We start from the raw sequence: 24,773 nt of genomic DNA on the forward strand, positions 1-24,773 counted from the left end.
ACTCTGAGATCATGACCTGAGCCGAAGTCAGATGCTTAACCGACTGAGCCACCCAAGTGCCCCTGAAATTTTCTTGTAGGTCCTACACTTAATGATATTATAGAGCTATGCCCCTCTCTGGGTCTTCTGGATGCTACTTTTCCCTCTTGTTCTGTAGTTTTATATTTATTTTGTTTCATATTGACATTTCCTCTCTACTTGTCCTTGCTAAAGATAACATCTATGTAGACTTAGTGTTTATCAACAAATAGGGCGATTACTTTGGCCTATGTGGTTGTCTCTATTTGTGCAGAGATCAAATCTCTTCCTCAGTTCCCTTGTTGGAAGAGGGAAGATTCGTGTACCCAGGTCCTAGATAAATTTCCATTTTCTAGCAGGCATGAACCCAGTGAAAGCTTCTCTTTCATTGCCTAATATTCAGGGACATTGAAAACATCATTAAATTTCTTAGGGTGCTCTATGCCATTTCTAATTAAGAAATCCCCCCATCTATATTCTGCCTAGTTATTCACTAGGATTTATAGACTCTGCCTGGATGTAGCACAATACCAGTGGAGGCAGAAAGTAGTTTCAGTAGTTCAGAGATTGCCACTTTCCAAGGTACTATATAGAGGGATGATTTCTCGGAGCAGGCCCTACATGTTTGTCTAAGAAAACACATTATGTGGCAAGGGTTATAGTAGATTTTTCCTATTTATTTCATGTGGTCCTTTTTTTATAGAGCAAGGCTGATTAATGCCACGAGCTGATGCTTGGGTCAATATGCTAAATCCATGTGCATATTTCTTATAACTTTACTAGTTTATCTCAGATTGTGGCATTAGGTTACATGACAGACAGTTTTTAGTGGCCTTGTGAATTGTCTTCTTTATCTGTTATCATTAATATTTCTGTGAAAGATGGGGAGATACTGGGTAAGTAAATGTTACTGAGATACTCTTTCCAATGAGAAATCTCCTCTTCATGTATACTACAGTAAATGCATAATAGATTTTGTCTAATGAGTTGAATTCAATGTATAGCAATAAGGCTTTGTGATTTCTTGTGTTTTAAACTTTACTTATAAGTGAAATTATTTTCTATTACAGGATTAAAATATAGTCTATGACAAATAACTTTATACACCTGCTTTATATATGCTATAAATGTCGACTTTAAAATTATTTTGAGGCAACTACCTCAACTTCAATCTATCTGCTGGTCCTGAGGAATATTACTGTCAAAAGTTATGATGAAGTACCCCAAAATGTAGATATTCATGGCCATTCCTTCATGTCTATCCTCAGAATTCATGATTACATCCAATATAGTGACAGAAACTCAGGGGAAGAGATTCAAGAAAGCAAAACATAAGCCATGCAAAGTACTTCCCCATCTTTAACAGGTATTAAAAACATCAGCTTGGGAGTGATTGATGTGCAGGAGGATATCATAAAAGTGCAGGCTTTTGAAGGCCTTTTTGGATATGCTGAAACTAAAATGAGAAGCTAGACTTCAAAATTCATGTTCTTGGTCTTCTGAAGTTTAAACTTTACCCCTGGCCACCTTTGATTAACAGTAGAGCCACCAGACTTTTCCTGGTATAAATAAATACATCTGTAGACCAGAGATCAAATATTGCTTATCATCGATGAGTAGAGAAACGCACATTTAGTTATTTTGAGGAGTGTACCAGAGCATCTTTTATGGGTTTCTGAGAACCAATTAATTGTGTGAGTCTCTTCCTGAATTCTGTGTTCCGTGACATCACAATGGTAGCTTAAAACCCACTGTGTTGGGAACGTTTATGTCGTAGAAATTGGCAAATGATACATTTAGGGCTTTTCTTTACAGACATCCAGTCATTAAACATTTATCAAGACATCACTATTTTTAGGGCTCTTTTTATACTTTCTTTCTTGATGATTTATATGGTTGTTTTTTTTTTTTTTTTTTTTTTTTTTTTTTTTTTTTAATATATGAAATTTACTGTCAAATTGGTTTCCATACAACACCCAGTGCTCATCCCAAAAGGTGCCCTCCTCAATACCCATCACCCACCCTGCCCTCCCTCCCACCCCCCATCAACCCTCAGTTTGTTCTCAGTTTTTAACAGTCTCTTATGCTTTGGCTCTCTCCCACTCTAACCTCTTTTTTTTTTTTTTTTTTTTTTCCTTCCCCTCCCCCATGGGTTTCTGTTATGTTTCTCAGGATCCACATAAGAGTGAAACCATATGGTATCTGTCTTTCTCTGTATGGCTTATTTCACTTAGCATCACACTCTCCAGTTCCATCCATGTTGCTACAAAAGGCCATATTTCATTTTTTCTCATTGCCACGTAGTATTCCATTGTGTATATAAACCACAATTTCTTTATCCATTCATCAGTTGATGGACATTTAGGCTCTTTCCATAATTTGGCTATTGTTGAGAGTGCCGCTATAAACATTGGGGTACAGGTGCCCCTATGCATCAGTACTCCTGTATCCCTTGGATAAATTCCTAGCAGTGCTATTGCTGGGTCATAGGGTAGGTCTATTTTTAATTTTCTTTTTTTTTTTAATTTATTTTTATTTTTTTTTATTTTTTAATATATGAAATTTACTGTCAAATTGGTTTCCATACAACACCCAGTGCTCATCCCAAAAGGTGCCCTCCTCAATACCCATCACCCACCCTGCCCTCCCTCCCACCCCCCATCAACCCTCAGTTTGTTCTCAGTTTTTAACAGTCTCTAATGCTTTGGCTTTCTCCCACTCTAACCTCTTTTTTTTTTTTTTCCCTTCCCCTCCCCCATGGGTTTCTGTTATGTTTCTCAGGATCCACATAAGAGTGAAACCATATGGTATCTGTCTTTCTCTGTATGGCTTATTTCACTTAGCATCACACTCTCCAGTTCCATCCATGTTGCTACAAAAGGCCATATTTCATTTTTTCTCATTGCCACGTAGTATTCCATTGTGTATATAAACCACAATTTCTTTATCCATTCATCAGTTGATGGACATTTAGGCTCTTTCCATAATTTGGCTATTGTTGAGAGTGCCGCTATAAACATTGGGGTACAGGTGCCCCTATGCATCAGTACTCCTGTATCCCTTGGATAAATTCCTAGCAGTGCTATTGCTGGGTCATAGGGTAGGTCTATTTTTAATTTTCTGAGGAACCTCCACACTGCTTTCCAGAGCGGCTGCACCAATTTGCATTCCCACCAACAGTGCAAGAGGGTTCCTGTTTCTCCACATCCTCTCCAGCATCTATAGTCTCCTGATTTCTTCATTTTGGCCACTCTGACTGGCGTGAGGTGGTATCTGAGTGTGGTTTTGATTTGTATTTCCCTGATAAGGAGCGACGTTGAACATCTTTTCATGTGCCTGTTGGCCATCCGGATGTCTTCTTTAGAGAAGTGTCTATTCATGTTTTCTGCCCATTTCTTCACTGGGTTATTTGTTTTTCGGGTGTGGAGTTTGATGAGCTCTTTATAGATTTTGGATACTAGCCCTTTGTCCGATGTGTCATTTGCAAATATCTTTTCCCATTCCGTTGGTTGCCTTTTAGTTTTGTTGGTTGTTTCCTTTGCTGTGCAGAAGCTTTTTATCTTCATAAGGTCCCAGTAATTCACTTTTGCTTTTAATTCCCTTGCCTTTGGGGATGTGCCGAGTAAGAGATTGCTACGGGTGAGGTCAGAGAGGTCTTTTCCTGCTTTCTCCTGTAAGGTTTTGATGGTTTCCTGTCTCACATTCAGGTCCTTTATCCATTTTGAGTTTATTTTTGTGAATGGTGTGAGAAAGTGGTCTAGTTTCAACCTTCTGCATGTTGCTGTCCAGTTCTCCCAGCACCATTTGTTAAAGAGACTGTCTTTTTTCCATTGGATGTTCTTTCCTGCTTTGTCAAAGATGAGTTGGCCATACGTTTGTGGGTCTAGTTCTGGGGTTTCTATTCTATTCCATTGGTCTATGTGTCTGTTTTTATGCCAATACCATGCTGTCTTGATGATGACAGCTTTGTAGTAGAGGCTAAAGTCTGGGATTGTGATGCCTCCTGCTTTGGTCTTCTTCTTCAAAATTACTTTGGCTATTCGGGGCCTTTTGTGGTTCCATATGAATTTTAGGATTGCTTGTTCTAGTTTCGAGAAGAATGCTGGTGCAATTTTGATTGGGATTGCATTGAATGTGTAGATAGCTTTGGGTAGTATTGACATTTTGACAATATTTATTGTTCCAATCCATGAGCAGGGAATGTCTTTCCATTTCTTTATATCTTCTTCAATTACCTGCATAAGCTTTCTATAGTTTTCAGCATACAGATCTTTTACATCTTTGGTTAGATTTATTCCTAGGTATTTTAGGCTTCTTGGTGCAATTGTGAATGGGATCAGTTTCTTCATTTGTCTTTCTGTTGCTTCATTGTTAGTGTATAAGAATGCAACTGATTTCTGCACATTGATTTTGTATCCTGCCACTTTGCTGAATTCATGTATCAGTTCTAGCAGACTTTTGGTGGAGTCTATCGGATTTTCCATGTATAATATCATGTCATCTGCAAAAAGCGAAAGCTTGACTTCATCTTTTCCAATTTTGATGCCTTTGATTTCCTTTTGTTGTCTGATTGCTGATGCTAGAACTTCCAGCACTATATTAAACAACAGCGGTGACAGTGGGCATCCCTGTCGTGTTCCTGATCTCAGGGAAAAAGCTCTCAGTTTTTCCCCGTTGAGGATGATGTTAGCTGTGGGCTTTTCATAAATGGCCTTTATGATCTTTAAGTATGTTCCTTCTATCCCGACTTTCTCAAGGGTTTTTATTAAGAAAGGGTGCTGGATTTTGTCAAAGGCCTTTTCTGCATCGATTGACAGGATCATATGGTTCTTCTCTTTTTTTTTGTTAATGTGATGTATCACGTTGATCGATTTGCGAATGTTGAACCAGCCCTGCATCCCAGGAATGAATCCCACTTGATCATGGTGAATAATTCTTTTTATATGCTGTTGAATTCGATTTGCTAGTATCTTATTAAGAATTTTTGCATCCATATTCATCAGGGATATTGGCCTGTAGTTCTCTTTTTTTACTGGGTCTCTGTCTGGTTTAGGAATCAAAGTAATACTGGCTTCATAGAATGAGTCTGGAAGTTTTCCTTCCCTTTCTATTTCTTGGAATAGCTTGAGAAGGATAGGTATTATCTCTGCTTTAAATGTCTGGTAGAACTCCCCTGGGAAGCCATCTGGTCCTGGACTCTTATTTGTTGGGAGATTTTTGATAACCGATTCAATTTCTTCGCTGGTTATGGGTCTGTTCAAGCTTTCTATTTCCTCCTGATTGAGTTTTGGAAGAGTGTGGGTGTTTAGAAATTTGTCCATTTCTTCCAGGTTGTCCAATTTGCTGGCATATAATTTTTCATAGTATTCCCTGATAATTGTTTGTATCTCTGAGGGATTGGTTGTAATCATTCCATTTTCATTCATGATTTTATCTATTTGGGTCATCTCCCTTTTCTTTTTGAGAAGCCTGGCTAGAGGTTTGTCAATTTTGTTTATTTTTTCAAAAAACCAACTCTTGGTTTCGTTGATCTGCTCTACAGTTTTTTTAGATTCTATATTGTTTATTTCTGCTCTGATCTTTATGATTTCTCTTCTTCTGCTGGGTTTAGGCTGCCTTTGCTGTTCTGCTTCTATTTCCTTTAGGTGTGCTGTTAGGTTTTGTATTTGGGATTTTTCTTGTTTCTTGAGATAGGCCTGGATTGCAATGTATTTTCCTCTCAGGACTGCCTTCGCTGCATCCCAAAGCGTTTGGATTGTTGTATTTTCATTTTCGTTTGTTTCCATATATGTTTTAATTTCTTCTCTAATTGCCTGGTTGACCCACTCATTCGTTAGTAGGGTGTTCTTTAACCTCCATGCTTTTGGAGGTTTTCCAGACTTTTTCCTGTGGTTGATTTCAAGCTTCATAGCATTGTGGTCTGAAAGTATGCATGGTATAATTTCAATTCTTGTAAACTTATGAAGGGCTGTTTTGTGACCCAGTATATGATCTATCTTGGAGAATGTTCCATGTGCACTCGAGAAGAAAGTATATTCTGTTGCTTTGGGATGCAGAGTTCTAAATATATCTGTCAAGTCCATCTGATCCAATGTATCATTCAGGGCCCTTGTTTCTTTATTGACTGTGTGTCTAGATGATCTATCCATTTCTGTAAGTGGGGTGTTAAAGTCCCCTGCAATGACCGCATTCTTATCAATAAGGTTGCTTATGTTTATGAGTAATTGTTTTATATATCTGGGGGCTCGGGTATTTGGCGCATAGACATTTATAATAGTTAGCTCTTCCTGGTGGATAGACCCTGTGATTATTATATAATGCCCTTCTTCATCTCTTGTTACAGCCTTTAATTTAAAGTCTAGTTTGTCTGATATAAGTATGGCTACTCCAGCTTTCTTTTGGCTTCCAGGAGCATGATAAATAGTTCTCTATCCCCTCACTCTCAATCTAAAGGTGTCCTCAGATCTAAAATGAGTCTCTTGTAGACAGCAAATAGATGGGTCTTGTTTTTTTATCCATTCTGATACCCTATGTCTTTTAGTTGGCGCATTTAATCCATTTACATTCAGTGTTATTATAGAAAGATATGGGTTTAGAGTCATTGTGATGTCTGTATGTTTTATGCTTGTAGTGATGTCTCTGGTACTTTGTCTCACAGGATCCCCCTTAGGATCTCTTGTAGGGCTGGTTTCGTGGTGACAAATTCCTTCAGTTTTTGTTTGTTTGGGAAGACCTTTATCTCTCCTTCTATTCTAAATGACAGACTTGCTGGATAAAGGATTCTCGGCTGCATATTTTTTCTGTTTAGCACACTGTAGATATCGTGCCAAGCCTTTCTGGCCTGCCAAGTTTCAAAGGAGAGATCAGTCACGAGTCTTATAGGTCTCCCTTTATATGTGAGGGCACGTTTATCCCTTGCTGCTTTCAGAATTTTCTCTTTATCCTTGTATTTTGCCAGTTTCACTATGATATGTCGTGCAGAAGATCGATTCAAGTTACGTCTGAAGGGAGTTGTCTGTGCCTCTTGGATTTCAATTCCTTTTTCCTTCCCCAGTTCAGGGAAGTTCTCAGCTATAATTTGTTCAAGTACCCCTTCAGCACCTTTCCCTCTCTCTTCCTCCTCTGGGATACCAATTATGCATATATTATTTTTTTTTTAGTGTATCACTTAGTTCTCTAATTTTCCCCTCATACTCCTGGATTTTTTTATCTCTCTTTCTTTCAGCTTCCTCTTTCTCCATAACTTTATCTTCTAGTTCACCTATTCTCTCCTCTGCCTCTTCAAGCCGAGCCATCGTGGATTCCATTTTGTTTTGCATTTCGTTTAAAGCGTTTTTCAACTCCTCGTGACTGTTCCTTAGTCCCTCGATCTTTGTGGCAAGAGATTCTCTGCTGTCCTGTATACTGTTTTCAAGCCCAGCGATTAATTTTATGACTATTATTCTAAATTCACTTTCTGTTATATTATTTAAATCCTTTTTGATCAGTTCATTAGCTGTTGTTATTTCCTGGAGATTCTTCTGAGGGGAATTCTTCCGTTTGGTCATTTGGATAGTCCCTGGAGTGGTGAGGACCTGCAGTGCACTTCCCCTGTGCTGTGGTGTATAACTGGAGTTAGTGGGCGGGGCCGCAGTCCGACCCGATGTCTGCCCCCAGCCCACTGCTGGGGCCACAGTCAGACTGGTGTGTGCCTTCTCTTCCCCTCTCCTAGGGGCGGGATTCACTGTGGGGTGGCGTGTCCCGTCTGGGCTACTTGCACACTGCCAGGCTTGTGTTGCTGGGGATCTGGCGTATTAGCTGGGGTGGGTAGGCAAGGTGCACGGGGGCTGGAGGGGCAGGCTTAGCTCGCTTCTCCTTAGGTGATCCACTTCAGGAGGAGCCCTGTGGCAGCGGGAGGGAGTCAGATCCGCTGCCGGAGGTTTGGCTCCGCAGAAGCACAGAGTTGGGTGTTTGCGCGGAGCGAGAAAGTTCCCTGGCAGGAACTGGTTCCCTTTGGGATTTTGGCTGGGGGATGGGCGGGGGAGATGGCGCTGGCGCCTTTGTTCCCCGCCAAGCTGAGCTCTGCCGTCCGGGGGCTCAGCAGCTCTCCCTCCCTTTGTCCTCCAGCCTTCCCGCTTTCCGAGCAGAGCTGTTAACTTATGACCTCCCAGACGCTAAGTTGCGCTTGCTGTCGGAACACAGTCCGTCCGGCCCCTCCGCTTTTGCCAGCCAGACTCGGGGGCTCTGCTTGGCCGGCGAGCCGCCCCTCCGCCCCGGCTCCCTCCCGCCAGTCCGTGGAGCGCGCACCGCCTCGCCGCCCTTCCTACCCTCTTCCGTGGGCCTCTCGTCGGCGCTTGGCTCCGGAGACTCCCTTCTGCTAATCCTCTGGCGGTTTTCTGGGTTCTTTAGGCAGGTGTAGGTGGAATCTAAGTGATCGGCCGGACGCGCTGTGAGCCCCGCGTCCTCCTACGCCGCCATCTTCCAGAACCCCCTCGGTTGTTGTTTATTTATATTAAACTCCCCAGTCTTCATCATAGTGGCTGAGTCAGCAAGTGATATTGGATTTGAATTTTTATAAATTTGCTTTTACACAAGAGGTGAATCCCATATTCAAGTAGTGGTTTGTGCCTTTCTCATAGGGAATTGTTAGTGCTAATAACTGCAAAAAGACAACAACTGTAAGCTAGATCTTTGACTTCTTTTTTGTCATTAATCTTTCCAAACTACAAGAGGCACTTCTAGGTTTTTTAAAGCTTTAACATCAGAGGCTGGATGCCTCCAGTTACAATAATAAAGGACTTAATTTCATTTGCCCTAGAGAGTGTCTTGTAAATGAGCATACCTGGCTTAGAGTCCTGCATCCAGCTCTGCTCCATCATCCTGAAGCATGGGGGCAGGTTGTCTGAGAGGAACACTCTGAGAAGAAAGGAAGCAGGGGTTCCAGGAAACTTGCTGTCTTTGACTCTGCAGCTCCCTCCATTTCTCTCAACCTCCTTGGTATTTCTTTCTTCCTCAGTCTTTCCAGTTCTCCTTTCATCATGATGTAATTGATTGTTTATTGTATTTATTAGGTTGCATTTATATCTCAGGCTTTAATTTTAAAAATGAAACAGTTGAGGGGCATCTGGGTGGCTCAGTCGATTAAGTGTTGGACTCAGCCCAGGTCATGATCTTGTGAGATCTGACAGCACAGAGCCTGCTTGGGATTCTCTCTCTCCCTCCCTCTCAGCCCTCCCCTACTCACATGCATGCACTCCCTCAAAATAAATAAAGAAACTTAAAAAAAAAAAGAAACAATTGATGGGAAAGCCAACTATATGGTCATGTAGGTTACCTAGGTAAGAAAGCAATTTGTCATCTCTTTAAACTGATATTTTAAAAGTGCATCTTCAATATTTATTTGAATAAGAGGGAATGTCAGCACCTGTTAAGAATCCTTTGTTGTTTCAACATGAAAGTACTATTCCTGTCTATTTTGCAGGACCAATTTACATGTGGTTAGCTGTGAAAAGAACTGAGGACACAGGGCTGAGTTAACTGGCACCATATTTTCAAGTTAATTCAGAAATATTTTAATGTTCCATAAAAAAGTACTTCTCAATGAATCATATGCATATCTATCACCTGGCAATCTTGTTGAAAGCAGATTCAGAAAATTCTACTTCAGTTAGTCTGAGGCAGGGCCTGAAGTTCTGCATTCCTAACAAGTTTCCCTGTGCTGCTGGGGTGTTTCTGGTCCATGGTGCTCACTCTGGGGACGTGTCACATGCCCTTTCTTCTGGCTTGAATGGAAGTGTCAGTATTTCTGAATGAAAAGTAGGGGAACAGTAGGCTAGTTTTCTCTTTTTAAACTAATCTGTCTACCTCCCTTACTTTCCTTCCTTCTTTCTTTCCTTCTGTCCTTCCTTCTTTCTTTCTTTTAACTTATGAAGATTTAAAATACCTTTCTGGAGGTAAGTGGTTTACTGGCCACTGACATTAAAGAAATTCCCTGCTTATTTTAGATATCTTGCCAAAAATGGAAGTTTATACTCTTAGGAGAGAATTATATGATTATGTGATTTTAGAATTTCCATTTCAAAGTTGCTGCTTTGAACATGAGGTATGAAAGCCCCAGTAGGCCTATATTTGTGGCTGTTTTAAACTGATAGGATTTTGGAAAAGTGTCTATTCATGTCTTCTGCCCATTTCTTCACTGGATTGTTTGTTTTTCAAGTGTTGAGTTTGGCAAATTCTTTATAGATTTTGGATACTGACTCTTTATCTGATGTGTCACTTGCAAATACCTTATCCCATTCCAGCGGTTGCCTTTTGGTTTTGTTGATTGTTTCCTTTGCAGTGCAGAAGCTTTTTATCTTGAAGATTTTGATCTACTCAGTAGGAATCTTTGTAGAAAATATTCATTATAATAATAAAGGACATTGAAAGTGAAAAAAACATAAAACATAAAACTCACCCATGATGATTTAAAGTGAACAATTAGACAAGGGTATTTGTGTAAGAATTGTCATGATAATCATGTAATTTTACATCTTCATGTGCTAGGGCATTCTGGTATATGAATATGGGGATATGAAGTTGCCATGCATTAGGTGGATCCCTCACCCAACATGAAGTTTTCAACTATACAGGTCTGAGCAAACCACAAGCTCCCTATGATGAGTTCTTGCTAGACACATATTAGATGCTCAATAAATATTTGTTGATTGAATTGAATCCAAAGGAAACTCATATACGTAACTTACATGCCAGTCTGCACAATTTAAACAATGCCTATCACAAATAACCTGCTTTGAGAAATGATCCCTACCATACTAACCTCTTCAGACCTGGAAGATAAGCAGTGCTCTTTTGTTGGGCTCTATGATCTGATGTGCATCTCCTTTTGTAAAGCTCCCTCAAACATTTCAGTGAAAATTGAGCTCCTTTCTTATAAACACTCAACAGCGCTTATCCTGCTCCATGTTTCTGCCATTTGTCTTTTGAAAAAATTGCATCTCTAAAAACACTGAAACTCTTAAAATCAGAAACAATGTCATATTATTCTCCTGGGTTCCACCGCAACTTAGCACAGAGCAGGTATGCAATAAAAAACTTTTTAAAAATGAATTTCCTGTTTCAAGAAGTGATTGTTGATGAGTATTTATTAAATATCTGTCAGGTATTTTAGACAAGTCCCAGTCTTTCCAGATTCAACTAAACAAAATATGTCATTGCTTTAAGGAATTCTCTTGACTCAGAGTTTGAAGCACCCACAAAATAAGATACCTCTCCATTAAAAAGGCTTAGGTATGTTTCTCCAAGGCTCAGCTAGGCGTGGTTGTCAATGTATTTTCCCAAGGTACAGTTGAGGATAACTTTGTTAGGCTGCCTTCAGGTACTATTGGTTGATGTTTTCTCTATGTTTTCTTAAGGGTCAGTGGAGCATGATTTTGGTATGATTACTTCAACCAATCGATACTCTGAAAAGAGCAAACCAAACTAAAAATCGAGGAAGCAACAAAGTATTTTAAAATGCATATAATAGCTAACATTCCTGGAAATTTACTCTAGATCATATACTATTCTAGGTGCTTCACTTTATGAGTTTATTTTATCTTTGGAATATCAGTATGAGGTAATACACAAACAAGTGGGTGTTGCTCTCCCAAGAGCATGATTGTTAAGTTCAGAAATTATTTTTTGGCAACAATAAAGGTGGTAATTAAAAAAATAAATGCAACTTTTAATAACATTAATCCATTAATTGTTATCAATGTATACCATGCCAGTACTGCCGATATAAAACAGAAAGGTTGTGACAATATGGATGGATCATAGAAGGTATTATGCTGGGTGAAATAACTCAGACAGAGGAAGACAAATGTCATATGATTTCACTTTGTGGATCCTAAACAATAAAGCAAATGAACAAACAAAGCAGAAACAGATCCGTAAATACAGAGAATAAACTCATGGTTGCCAGATGGGAAGGGGGTGGGAGGATGGGCAAAATGGGTGAAGGGGAGTGGGAAAAAACCCCAAAGCACAAAGGGCTAATTTTTAGAAAATTGATACAGTGTTATGAACATAAACTGGAAAAACAAAAAGAGGTTGTGTAGCAGCCTTCTTTAGACTGGTTGAGACTGCTGAAAGCTATTACTTAATCTACTATATAAGTAGCACTCTTGTCAGCAATGTGTTGAAGACCAAAGGATTTGGAAAATGATTAAACATTGAAGAATGTCCTCTGAGAGTATGGTAAATGTGTCATCAAATTCAATCAATGCCAAACACAAATATGCCAAGTAGGGGCAATTTCCTATCTCCTAGGTGATTGGGAAACTCAGATCAACTCCAAGATGCCACACTGAGGGTTTTTGAGTTGTTTCATCAACCCAAATGTGAGGCCACAACTAAAGTGCAGTCAATTTTGGTGAAGTCTATCAGGGCTGCAGGGATGGAACAAATGCAACAAGGTCATATGTGGAGAATAGATTGCATGAGATAATAAACCAGCTTCTAGATGAGCTCAAATAGGGCTAACCCAAGAGCAAAGACAAGATATAAACTTATAGTATCATTCTAAATTATAACCTCAAACCAGGTCACTTTGGATAAATATGGGAGAATTCAGAAGGCTGAAAACTGCATTGTTTTTACAAAACAAACACGGTCTTTTTTTTTTTTTTTTTGGAGAGAGAGTGAGCAAGGGAGGGGCAGAGTAAGAAAGAGAGAGAGAGGGTGGGGAGAGAGAACTCCAAGCCGACTCCACACTGTCAGCGTGGAGTCTGACATGGGACTCAAACCCATGAACTGTGAGATCGTGACCTGACCCAAAATCAAGAGCGACTGAGTCACCCAGGTGCCCCCAAAACAAACACAGTCTTAAAAAGTGGTAATGAATCATGGGTGACAGCCACACCCACAGTGCCATCCCTCAAAGGAAAGTGAAATGAGCTAAAGATGTAAAATGTTTCATTCCTACCTTAAGCATGTGCAACTCCTAATAGGGCTGATGAGGATTATACCTTCAGAAAATTAGTCTTTAAACAAGTCTTTTGAGGGGCACCTGGGTGACTCAGTCAGTTAAGCAACCGACTGCGGCTCAGGTCATGATCTTTCAGTTTGTGAGTTTGAGCCCCGCGTCGGGCTCCGTGCTGACAGCTCAGAGCCTGGAGCCTGCTTTGGATTCTGTGTCTCCCCCTCTCTCTACCCCTCCCCTGCTCACGCTCTGTGTCTCTCCATCTCTCAATAATAAATAAATATTAAAAAAAATAAACATGTCTTTTGAGCTATAAGAAACCTAAATACCTTGGGGCACCTGGGTGGCTCAGTCAGTTGAGGGTCCGACTTTGGCTCAGGTCATGATCTCACAGCTCGTGAGTTCGAGCCCTGCGTCAGGCTCTGTGCTGACAGCTCAGAGCCTGGAGCCTGCTTCAGATTCTGTACCTCCCTCTCTCTCTACCTCACCCCTGCTCACACTCTGTCTCTCTTTCTCTCAAAAGTAAACATTAAAAAAGTTAAAAAAAAAAAAAGAAACCTAAATATCTTGTAGGTTGGTTCGTTTGGTGTTGACTTAATAAGAATCTGAAGAAGCTTAAAACAAGAATATAAATAAATAATGGGAAAATTTAAATAAAGAATATAGGAAGGAAAGAAAAGGATGAATATAAGCATGCTTGGAAAGACAAGAGTGAGATTTTATGTAGGTTGGTCTGTTTGCCCCTGTCGTGTTCATATAGTGCAGGCCCACCCTCAGTAAAGCTTGTTTGAGAGTGACAAAGGGTGGCTGAAATGAGTAGGTCATGTGGATTGTAACATTTGGAAGATGGTCTTTTCAACAAATGGTGCTGGACTAAACATCCACATGCAAAAAAAAAAAAAAAAAAAAAAAAAATAGACATGAAACTTCATCAACATTAATTCAAAATGGATCACAGAACTAAATGTAAAATGCAAACTATAAAACTCCTAAAAGATAATAGAGGAGAAAACCTAGATGGCCTTGGGTATGCTGATGACTTTTTAGATACAACACCAAAGGCTTGATGCATGAAAGAAACAATTGATAGGCTAGACCTGACTAAAAACAAAAAAATAATCTTCTGCTTTGTGGAAAACAATGTCAAGAGAATGAGAAGACAAGCCACAGACTAGGAGAAAATAGGAGTTGGGTGATTATGATGTGTCAGTGTTGGTTCATCAGTTGTAACAAATGTCTTATTCTGGTGGGGATGTTGACAATGGGAGAGGATATGTGTGTGAGAGGACAGCGGTCCTGTCCTTTTCTCTGTCCTTTTCTCTTAATTTTGCTGTGAACCTAAAACTGCTCCTAAAAAATAAAGTATTAAAATCAGATAAGTTGCTCTTTTACTGCCTAAATCCTGAATCAAAGTATCTTTTTTCCTTCAAAGAGAAATTAAAAGTCCCACAGGCAATAATCTCTTCAATCCAGGGAATCAATGATTTTTCAAATGAAGCCTGTTGAATTCAAGCTATATTTGAATAAATAAAGAAGAGGTGGAAAATTCTTTTCTTTCTCTTTCTTTTCTTTTCTTTTCTTTTCTTTTCTTTTCTTTTCCTTTTTAATGCATTTATTCTACAGTTAGTACTATTCTGAAAGGAAACATAAGGAAAAGCTTCGAAAGTTAGTCTACTTAATTCCTTGAAATCTCATAAGGCAAGCATGCCCCCGATTTCCCATCAGCAGATAAATTGGCTGATAATGTTTTCACAAGGCTACAACCTAGCCAAGTAATGATTATTATCAAGGAAGAGGGACTTTAGGGGACATAAATGAGATGAGTTGAAAATGAAATTAAAAACTGTTTATATAAAAATAAACAGTCCATTTGAGTTTTGTGAATAATTCAGCTCACGATTTGGTTTACTTTGAGGGATCTGTTTACTTAGTTTTTAAGAAATGGAGGTTTCTTTATTTCCAAATTATAACTTAGAATTCAAGGGTTATTTACATTACTCAGCCTCTTAGAAAGGGGTGAATGGTTATCACCTATGATGTTTTTAAACTGGAAAAGAAAATAAAAATTAAATTCTTTCCCCTCTCCCTCATTCTGTCTTTCCCTCCCTTCCTTTCTTCCTTCCTGTTTCTTGTTCTTCCTTTGTTCCTGTTATTAAGTCTGTTGTTTTGGTGAATTTATAACTACTGAACCCTATTAGAAAAGCTGATTTGTGAAATATACAGTTGGTTTAATGCACTCCTTGGGAAAATGGTTTATTTTGTTGGACCACTTAATATTTTACTCATATTCTCAACTGTTGGTCTACAGTTTTATCATGTCTCTGGTGGCTGTAGGGCTAGGGTACAGGACTTAGGGGAGAGGCCAGAGTGCAGACCCTTAGTCTTGGGGCAGATGAATGCAGCCTGGTAGGCTAAGGAGGATTGGGCTTGTCTTTCTATTCCAGGGGTTTACAGCAGTAGATTGATGGATGAGGTTGGAGTAACTTTTTGGTCTGCTCACGACTTGTTTTCTCCTATTTGTAATTTGCATTTGACTGTCCCAGGTTGGAAAATCTAATGAAAAACATGAGACATTCATGTTGCATCCCCCCCCCCCATGACTCCCATTTTTACACTTAACTTTTAACTATTCTAAATTGATAAATAGATTGGGACTGGTTTTGGCAGCATGTTTGTACTTAATCTCTTCTGGGTTAATGTGTTATGGGTGAAAAGATGGATTCTTTTAGCATGTGACTTAGTGGACATCTGTTTTCATTTTAGGATCTTTGCATATCTGTCTGAAAATCTGTAATGTTGAAGGCCATTGCTTGGGCTGAAGGTGATTGGAAGGTGAGAACAGAGCAAAATTCACTTATTTATTCACTCAACACATATATATTAAGTATCCATTTTGTGCCAACCACTGCTATAGGCAAACTCTTAAAGAAAAAAGCTTGGTTAAAAGGGTTCTGTGTACAGAAGATGAATCTAATGTCAGGAATTGTTACCTTTGTGGGTTGTCCACATATTCACTTATATGCCTGGACCCGACTTCCCATCTAAGATTTGGCAACTTCTAGGGATGGTTCATCATCTTCAAGGATGCTTGAGGACTATAGTTATGAGCTACCAGATTACTTATTTTTCAAAGTTTGATATATTTTCCTTTGGTTTATCATTTATTAAACTTCTTGAATATGGTGATTTTGAATAAGGGGCCCTACCTTTAAACTGCAGCCAAAACCAACATTAACACATAGATAATACAGCTTGAGCAGCATAGAACAGTGTTTAAAATGATCTGGCAAACACAGTTCTCCTATTTGCAGCACTGAAAAGCCCCATGTATCCAATTGCAGTTAGGGCCTCCACTACAAATTCTTACCACCACCCACTGGGGCTGCATTGAGAAATAGATTTGAAGGCCCAGACCAGGAGTTTAGGAAGAATATACAGCTTTCTTCACATACTAATACTCAAAAGGATGGTACCACGTCTTGAGTATATGCTAAGTGCCGTACATAAATTATGATGTTGCCAGTCTTTCAAATTTGGGGAAGAAAAGTGAGCCATTTTAGATGCCGGGAAGTTTTGCTTATTTGTCTTTCTGTGTGTGGATGTGTTTGATGGTTACACACAGATCTGCTGAAGCAGTGTTGTGTTTGGACAAACAATAGTCAAAATATCTCAAGATAAGCAACTAAATATAGTTCTGGTTCCACTGACCAGGAATTGAAAAATGTGTCCTTTTTAATCTCTCAGTCATTTGCTGTTGTTACTGGTTTTCTTTTTTAACTACAAGAACAAAGGGAGAATCCCAAACAAACGTTGTTGGGTTCAGCTATCAAATCCCAAACAGTTTATAAAAACTATAATATCTAGATTCAGCCATACTAGCTAATAGGAATCCGAACCAAGAGTTAGTGGGGCTCCCACAAGGACTCCTTGAGGAGTGTATCAAGATTTTGTGCATGCTCAAGTCCTTGTACCTGTTGGCTGGGGATTAGAAATGTCCTTTTTTATTTGTTCAACAGTATCAGCAAAGTGGTACTTAAGAGTTTATTGCTAATACTGAGACTGCTGTAAGAAAAATCACATAAAGATGAAAATGCTGATCATTACTGAAATAAGTATTATGTGTGTAGTGTATCTTGTCTCCACGGACAAATGTGTTTGACTTAAATAATTGCAAGACTTTCTAACTCCTTGACTTTAGGAAAGGAAAAATTAAATCAGGTGATCATTGTCATCAAGGAGGGATATGCTGGGGTAAGATCTAGAAACAAAGAGAATTTTCTGGCTTTGGTTCCCAAGACCTAAATTTTTGGAAATCTGTAAAGAACTCTAGACACAGATAAAATATTTGAGAGTTTGAAGAGAGAGGGGTCCCTTTCTTCATTTCCCAAACCCAGGCAAGAAAGGGTTTCCTTAGAAGGAATGTTGTGGAGGAGAAATGGAAGGGAAATGAAAGAGTAGAGATACTGAAGGTTTGCAAAGAGTGGTCTTGTATCCTACTCCTGGGCAGAGTCCTAAAGCTGAGCCAATCACTGGACTTTATCTCCTTGGCCAGACAAATCAGAGTGAATCTCAAGACTCCTGCTAGTAATTCTGGAACAAATGCTCAATCTCTCCCTTTGAAAAGGTGATGAACTATTTTTGTCAGCACAAGGGAAAACACAAAGCTGACTAGAAGAAGGAACCCAAAGCAAGTTTAGTGAACAGTTGGTCTTCTGATCAACATCAAGAACTGCTGTATTATACGTGGAATTTAAGAAACAAAACAAGCGAGGGGCACCTGGGTGGCTCAGTCAGTTGAACGTCTCACTCTTCATTTTGGCTCAGATCCTGATCCCAGGGTTGTGGTATCGATCCCTGAGGTCCTCCGTGCTGAGCTCAGAGCCTGCTTAAGACTCTCTCTATCTCTCTCTCTATCCCATTTTCTCTCTCTGTTCCCCCCTCCCCCTCTCTCCCTCTCCCTGTCTTCCCCACTCATAATCTCTCTCTCTGTCTAAAAAACACAAGAAACACATTTTAAAGAAACAAAACAAAGAATTAAAAAAGAGGTAAACAAAAAAACAAGATTTCTAAATGTAGAGAACAAACTGGTGGTTGCCAGAGAGGAGGTGGGTAGGAGGGTGGGTAAAATAGGTGAATGAGATTAAGAGTACATTTGTCATGATGAGCACTGAGTAATGTATAGAATTATTGAATCACTATATTGTACACCTGAAACTAGTATAACACTGGATGTTAACCATACTGGAATTTAAAAAATAAAATAAAATAACTGCTGTATTAAATTGCACGTGAAGTTTACTCTATCTTTGAACTTTCCATCTGCATAATATATCTCCTTTATTATTAATTAAGCCAGTTGGAATTAGGTATTCTGGTACTTGGAATGAGTGTTATCTTATGTGGTAAGACAACTACTATATTTTGTGTACCTTCTGTGGATGTCTAAGCCTTTACACATAAACCCACTCAGTCTCCATGTCACCCTGGAAAGTGAATATCATCATCTCCACTTCACAAATCAGAAAGCCAGAGCTCAGAATTGTTGCTCAAGATGGCAGAGCAGGGATTCATATCTGGGTCTATTAAGAGCCGAAGCCTGGATTCTTTCCTCCTTTACCATATTATATCCCAATTGTGGAGTCCCAGGTTGGATATTTCATTAAAGTTCTTTGTTCAATGTGTCATGTGATTTTTGCTGACTTTTCTCCGGAACTGCTTCCAACCACCCATGTTTTTGAGGTATGGGCTGCACAGTGTACAAAGCACATTTTTTGCTACTGGATCTCTGATAGGATTCAGGAAATACAATTCAAAGTTATAATAAAGGATTAGAATCTATTTTGAAATAGACCCAAGTATTTAAGGAGCAGAATTGAATGCACCATATTAAAGGCCTGCCTTACATGGCAACACAGAGTAGCAGAGAGTGTGGCTGTTTGGAGTTAGACATGGCTAAAATTTCCAACTGTAGGACGTTTGGGTTTATAGAGTGGCAGATTAGATGTGCCTAATAGATATGCCACCAAAACTCCATTGAAAATCCTAAAGAATATGAAACAGTAACAAAATTGATGGCAATGACAAAGAGACTAGTTCAAAATCTGGTCTGACTTTTCATTGCATCATTGAAGACAAAGAACTGAGAAGCACTTTCTAGACAGTGTACCATGTGCTGCACCTGAAATAGTCCCTCTGGAAGGTATTGAAAAACTGTAATTGATCTCCTTCTTATATACCTACTTTGGGATAATGAAAAGTCAGAAAAATAGAAAAATTTGGAGGCATTATATAGTTATTCATGAAATAACCTCTAAGCTAGATGGAGCTGGAATCATCTCTTCCCCAACTCTGAAACAGTCTCCCAGTCTGTCAACCTTCAAATGGCAAATCTTTCTCTAATCCACGTGATGAACACAATTCCAAAGGCACAGCACAGCATTGCAGGAGGGAGAGAAGCCTGGAAAAACAGCGCATTATATGCTGTGCTGTGAGAGAAGTCACTTGTATGGATGTTTTGTCAGCCAAAGAACTGAAAACAGAGGTGGAGACAGGTGGAACCCTGAGTAATGAATACAGAGGGTGAGAGAAGCAACCAGATTAAAGGGAAGATCCAGGCCAGTGTACCATCACTAGATGAATATCTGTAGGAATCATAGATGAAGCTGTGCACAAACTTCCAAACACTATATTTAGATATATGAAGGGAAGTGGCAGCATCTGAATGGATTGTAAGGAGGCACAGTGATAATCCAAAAAGGCTATTTTATGACAAACATTGCACTTGGATTGAAAGATAAGTAAACATAAAAAACAATAACAAAAATGCACTAACCAAAGGAGGCAATTAAAAAAAATACTGACAAGGGAAGGACACTCATAAATGGTGAATGTGGTGAGATAACCTTTTGAGATGCTAACCAGTTTTTTCCTTCCTGATGCTTCCTTTTTTCCTGTACCTCTTACCATTTCCCCATTCAAGGAGCTGGGAAGTTCTTTGCTCCTTGCACAGGCAGGGATGGGACAGGATAGGAGGAATATTACTGACATTATCTTCCAAAGCCTAAATTCTAAGGTGACTGGAGAAGACTTTAGCATGGGAGAAATGTTTTAGGGTTGATGAAAAAGAGCTTTCCCTTTATACCCCAACTGGAGAAAAGGGGATGGATTGTTTCAGGGAGATGGACCCTGTATCCTGCTTTCTGGAGGAGGCCTGGGGTTCAGATAAGAAATGGATGTGGTAAGTTTAGAAAGAATGGGTCTTGGCTAGTGCGGCAGAGATTCTGGTGTCCCAGCATGACATGGAAAGATGAGAGTATATTTTGTGCCCATAAAATGATAGAAAATTAGGAGAAAGAACCATTAGACCAGAAGGGGGCAGGTAGAGAAAAGCTAGTGGTATTTTTTTTTCACTGGTGACCTGTGCAGATTAATGACAGAGAACCAGAAGAGGAAATAGCCACCTCAGAAGAAATCTGCATGGACATGTGATATTGAAGACCTGATGAGAGTCCCATTCCTTGCCTCAAATGCCATGGCACTGCATAAGTCACTCAGAACTTAGACTCATCTCTAAGGCAAGGGGAGGGGATCCCAAAGTACCTGAGATTAAGTTTCTGCCATTTTAGTAGAATAAGAAATAGACATTAGGTCGAGTTATTAATAATTAATATAAAGTTGTATTTGTACATCTTAGGTGTAAACAGGTAAATAATAATTACATTGGCTATAATGATAACTTTCATATTATTACTTTCACTTGGGTCCATTGTTTTAAAGGGTGATCTTTTAACATAAATGAAAATAAATTCTATTGATAATTTTATGCCACTTTCTGATGTAACTGGAGATTCCAACATAGATTATAATCTGCTAAAATAAAGCCTTCGAACTTAATCTAGAGACTTAATTCAGGTGGTTCAACAGTTTGGTGACAAGGACCCAAGAATCAGTAAAAATATTTGTGCAAATATGACTTCATCCATTTCTCACTCTTATGAGTCAAGTATACTCAAGGGTGGAAAATCGGAATTCCTTTTAATGAAACACCCTTGCAGACTAGTTCCCTGACCTTGGGCTAAATGAGACCAGTAGAAAGATCGTTTGTATGACTGAAAACCATCTTTAAAAGCAGACAGCTTTTAAGCTGCCTTTGCATCAAAGTGGGTTATTTGGAGAGAAGCTGCGTTTACAGGTCCATAGAACACTTTGATGCCGGTTGTTTTCTCCTTGAGTTTGGAGAGAGCTGACAAGCCACCGAAAGCCTACCCCAGTGTCTCTACTATTGAACTTACAGCTAAGCTTTTCAACTAACCTTGTGAGACAAATAATTCAAATGACGACGTGTGACATTTTCTTACCATCTTCCAAAAATAAAAGAGGAGTTTATTTGCTGTCACAATTTCCACATGAGAGAACAAAAGAAAAAAATACGTTTCTAATTTTTATTTCATTGTGCTAAAAGCTTCAGAAGAATATGTGCTGATTTTTTAAGGTGCCTATAAAAATATCACCTTGTGAATTCTGGATATCTGTTTCCATCCTGCTTTTTCTTTACAAACCCTCACAAACATTTCACTTGGAAATATTTTATTCAATCTCTCCTTTTTTTTTTTTTAACTCTGTAATTCTAAGTGCTTCCTATATGCTCAGCACTGTGCCTTATCTTGACTTTGTAGATGACTAAGATACAGATTTTCATCAAAGAGCCCAGAAGCCCTTGGGGAAGACAAACGGGTATACAGATCATTGCAATTCCATGATAGAAGTATTTTGACAAAGACTTGGAGTTGACACACATTGTATACTGAATGGCTAAATGGGAAAAATCTTAAACCATCACCAATGGTGAGGATGTGTAGTGGCAGGTAAGCCACGGGAAGAGCCATGCTCAGCTTGGCTTGTATCAGGGTTACCCTTCTCGCCAAAGGGGGCTGATCTTCTCACTTTCCTCATTCCCACTTGGCTGGTAAACATGTGCAGTATTTCCATGGGCAGAATTCAGGACTCAGGGGCCTTAGTTTGGGAGAAGACAGGCAGAGTCCAAGACAGTGCCAGGCAGGAAGAGTGAGACAAGTCATTACCAGAATCAGGGAAGTTACTGAGAATTTAACATAGCAGATGGGCCTTCTGGGAGATTACCTTGTGCTTTGCTTTTTCACTGCTGTGGCCTCATCAGCAAGAATTGAAAGACATGTAGAGTTACCCCGTAGGAGGTTAATGAAGGCATAACATACTTAAGGCCCTGACTCTCCTCACTTCTAGAAAAGGCAAAAAAAAAAAAAAAAAATTTAGGTGGCTTCAGATCCTGACAGCAACACCAAGATATTTCTGGTGATAATCAGGGGCCGTTGTGGGAAGACTAGAGGTAAGGGCCAACCCCTTGTGTTTCAGACCAGTGGTACTACGTGGCCACCTGAGCAAATCAAGTAACCACAGACAGAGGCAGAGCCTGCCATCCTGACTGGAAGCTCTGTGGATCTCTTTTCAGGCTTACTGTAAACCCCCAAAAGGAGGGGAAGGAGGGGTGAGAGTTCCTGGGTGACTGATACTGGACTTCCCATGGATCTTGACAGATGGTTCTCTGAGTTGGTTATCGATCAGTTTCTCAGCCTTGGCACTATTGACATTTTTGGTCAGATAATTGTTTTTTCACAGGCACTGTTCTGTGCATTGTCAAGTGTTTAGCAGCGTCTTGGACCTCAACCTGCTAGATGCCAGTACCAACTCATCCTGCCAGTGTGACAATCAAAACTGCCTCCAGACACTGCCAAATGTCTCTTGGGGTTCCCCAGTTGAGAACCACCATTCTAAATAAATATGAAAAAATGGGAAAAAAGAAAGAAGACATTATTGGAACCTGAATCTTGTAGAACAGGTCTTGTAATAGCCTTGTAATTATTAACCCTTACATAACAAGTTATGTGCTGCAGGCATTTTACAGATTGATTGACACAGGCAAACTTCTTCAGCAGTGATCGAGGATAGCATTAAGGGTCCCCAGACAGAGACATCCAATGCAGGGAAGGTTGAATTTGGGGGACACAGGCAGAAGCCTTTGGTTACATCTGATGAAGTTTTTTACCAGGTCTCTAATGTGGAACAGCTGGACATTTATATCAACTCCCAAATGAATATTCTTTTTTAATTTTTATGTGTAAGTCACCCATAAACCATGTGTGTGTAGTTTTCATTCCAGAACACTTGCATTATCAAGCAGCCTCTTGTTTTCCTTATAGAGTCCTTGATTAAAGAATACTTTAGCCAGTTTTAAATCATGGGTGAGCCCTAATTGAATATTGGAGTCTGGTGTCTGATGCATAGGATTCCCGGAGCAAAACCAGGTGAGCTGTGAATAGCCTTCTCGAGAGTGTTGCTTCTACCTTGCTTTTCTTTTTCTGGATCAAGAAGGAAGGACAAGGGGTCAGTATATTCAGATCCTTTCTCCAGACACTGAGGCCTCCCTTTTGTGACTTATTTCTGCTTTCCAAACTGCCTGTGATATTTCTTGGAGAATCTAAATTGGGCCCAAAGGGGATGGGGATCCACAGGGCTGCTGGGGCCTCACTGTAAGGCCCTTCCTAGGCCCTGTTCTGAGCTGTGGAACCCAGTTTTCTCATGATGTGCTTCCTGAGGCTCCTTCTTCTGAGTCCACAGTTTTCCTATCCAGGACATGTAGTTCTCTTCCTCTACTGTCATTTCTTCCCTCTGAATTATCATCATAAAATGTGAGGGTGGGATTAAATCTCAAAGTTTATCTAGTCCAGTATCTTTTTTCCCTCCATGAATGTGTAAACAGGATGACAGAGGAGAGGTGACCTGCCCAAGGAATCCCAGCATAAGGAGAGGATACAGGAAAGAAGACTGGGGATGAAACAGCAGGAATAGGAACAGGAACATTTAAAAGACATGAAACCAAGATAAGCTGAGAAGGAAAGTCAGGCATTTTTGAGGAAACACTTTGAGAAGTGATGGGGAAGCCACAGAAGTGGGGAGTGTCAGAAACAAGGGAGTGGCTGAGAGTCCAATGCTGTGAGAGGGGAAAAGATGCTTTGGACAGACCTTGGGATGCTAATGTCCGGTGGGGGAGAACCGGGCTGAAGGAGTTGAAGAGAGGTTGGAAGGAAACTCCAGAGTTTGGTGAGGAGGCAGCTTTGTCTTGGAAAGGAGGGAGGATTTCATTCCCTACTTACGTGTCAATGTTCCTGAATGCCTGGAGCATTTGGTGGGATTCCCAGTGATGTAAACAACAGGAAAGCTGACTGGTGAGACTGTGAACAGTCATCCTTATTGAAGAGCCTCCTTGGGAACTGTAGGATTTCAATGTGGTAGAGGAATGGACCATGGAGAGCAGAGGGCAAGGTAGAGAGGCGACTTCAGTAATTCAGGGCCATTTCTAGTGGTGGAACACAACAAACTGTCCGCTCTGTTAAGGAAACATGTGCTTTTGCAACGTAATTTGAAATAGTTTTTTTTCAAATTTCTGTAGCTCTTGAGGAGCTGATGAAAAAGACTTTCTGCTAGTTACCTGTTGCAGAGTTATTTTTCTGCCTGAGGGTGATTTTATTCTCAGGGGAAATGGGTGCTATTTCTGTAAATCTCAAGCATTACATGCATCAGAGAACTCAAGGAAAAAGCTTTTATTCTCTTGAGAAAAACACAAATAGCTCCAGTTTCTTCTACCTCTTGTTTAAAGCCACCTCATAAAGTGTTATCACAAACAAGTTACAAGGATGAATTGTTTAGTGCTATAAAGTTTTCTGTGTGCAAATACATACACATACTGCATTTATATTTTAGACCATACTCTCTAAGA

This window comes from Panthera pardus, unplaced genomic scaffold (assembly GCF_024362965.1).
Source record: "Panthera pardus isolate Hobbes unplaced genomic scaffold, ASM2436296v1 HiC_scaffold_20, whole genome shotgun sequence".
NCBI classification, from domain to species: Eukaryota; Metazoa; Chordata; class Mammalia; order Carnivora; family Felidae; genus Panthera; species Panthera pardus.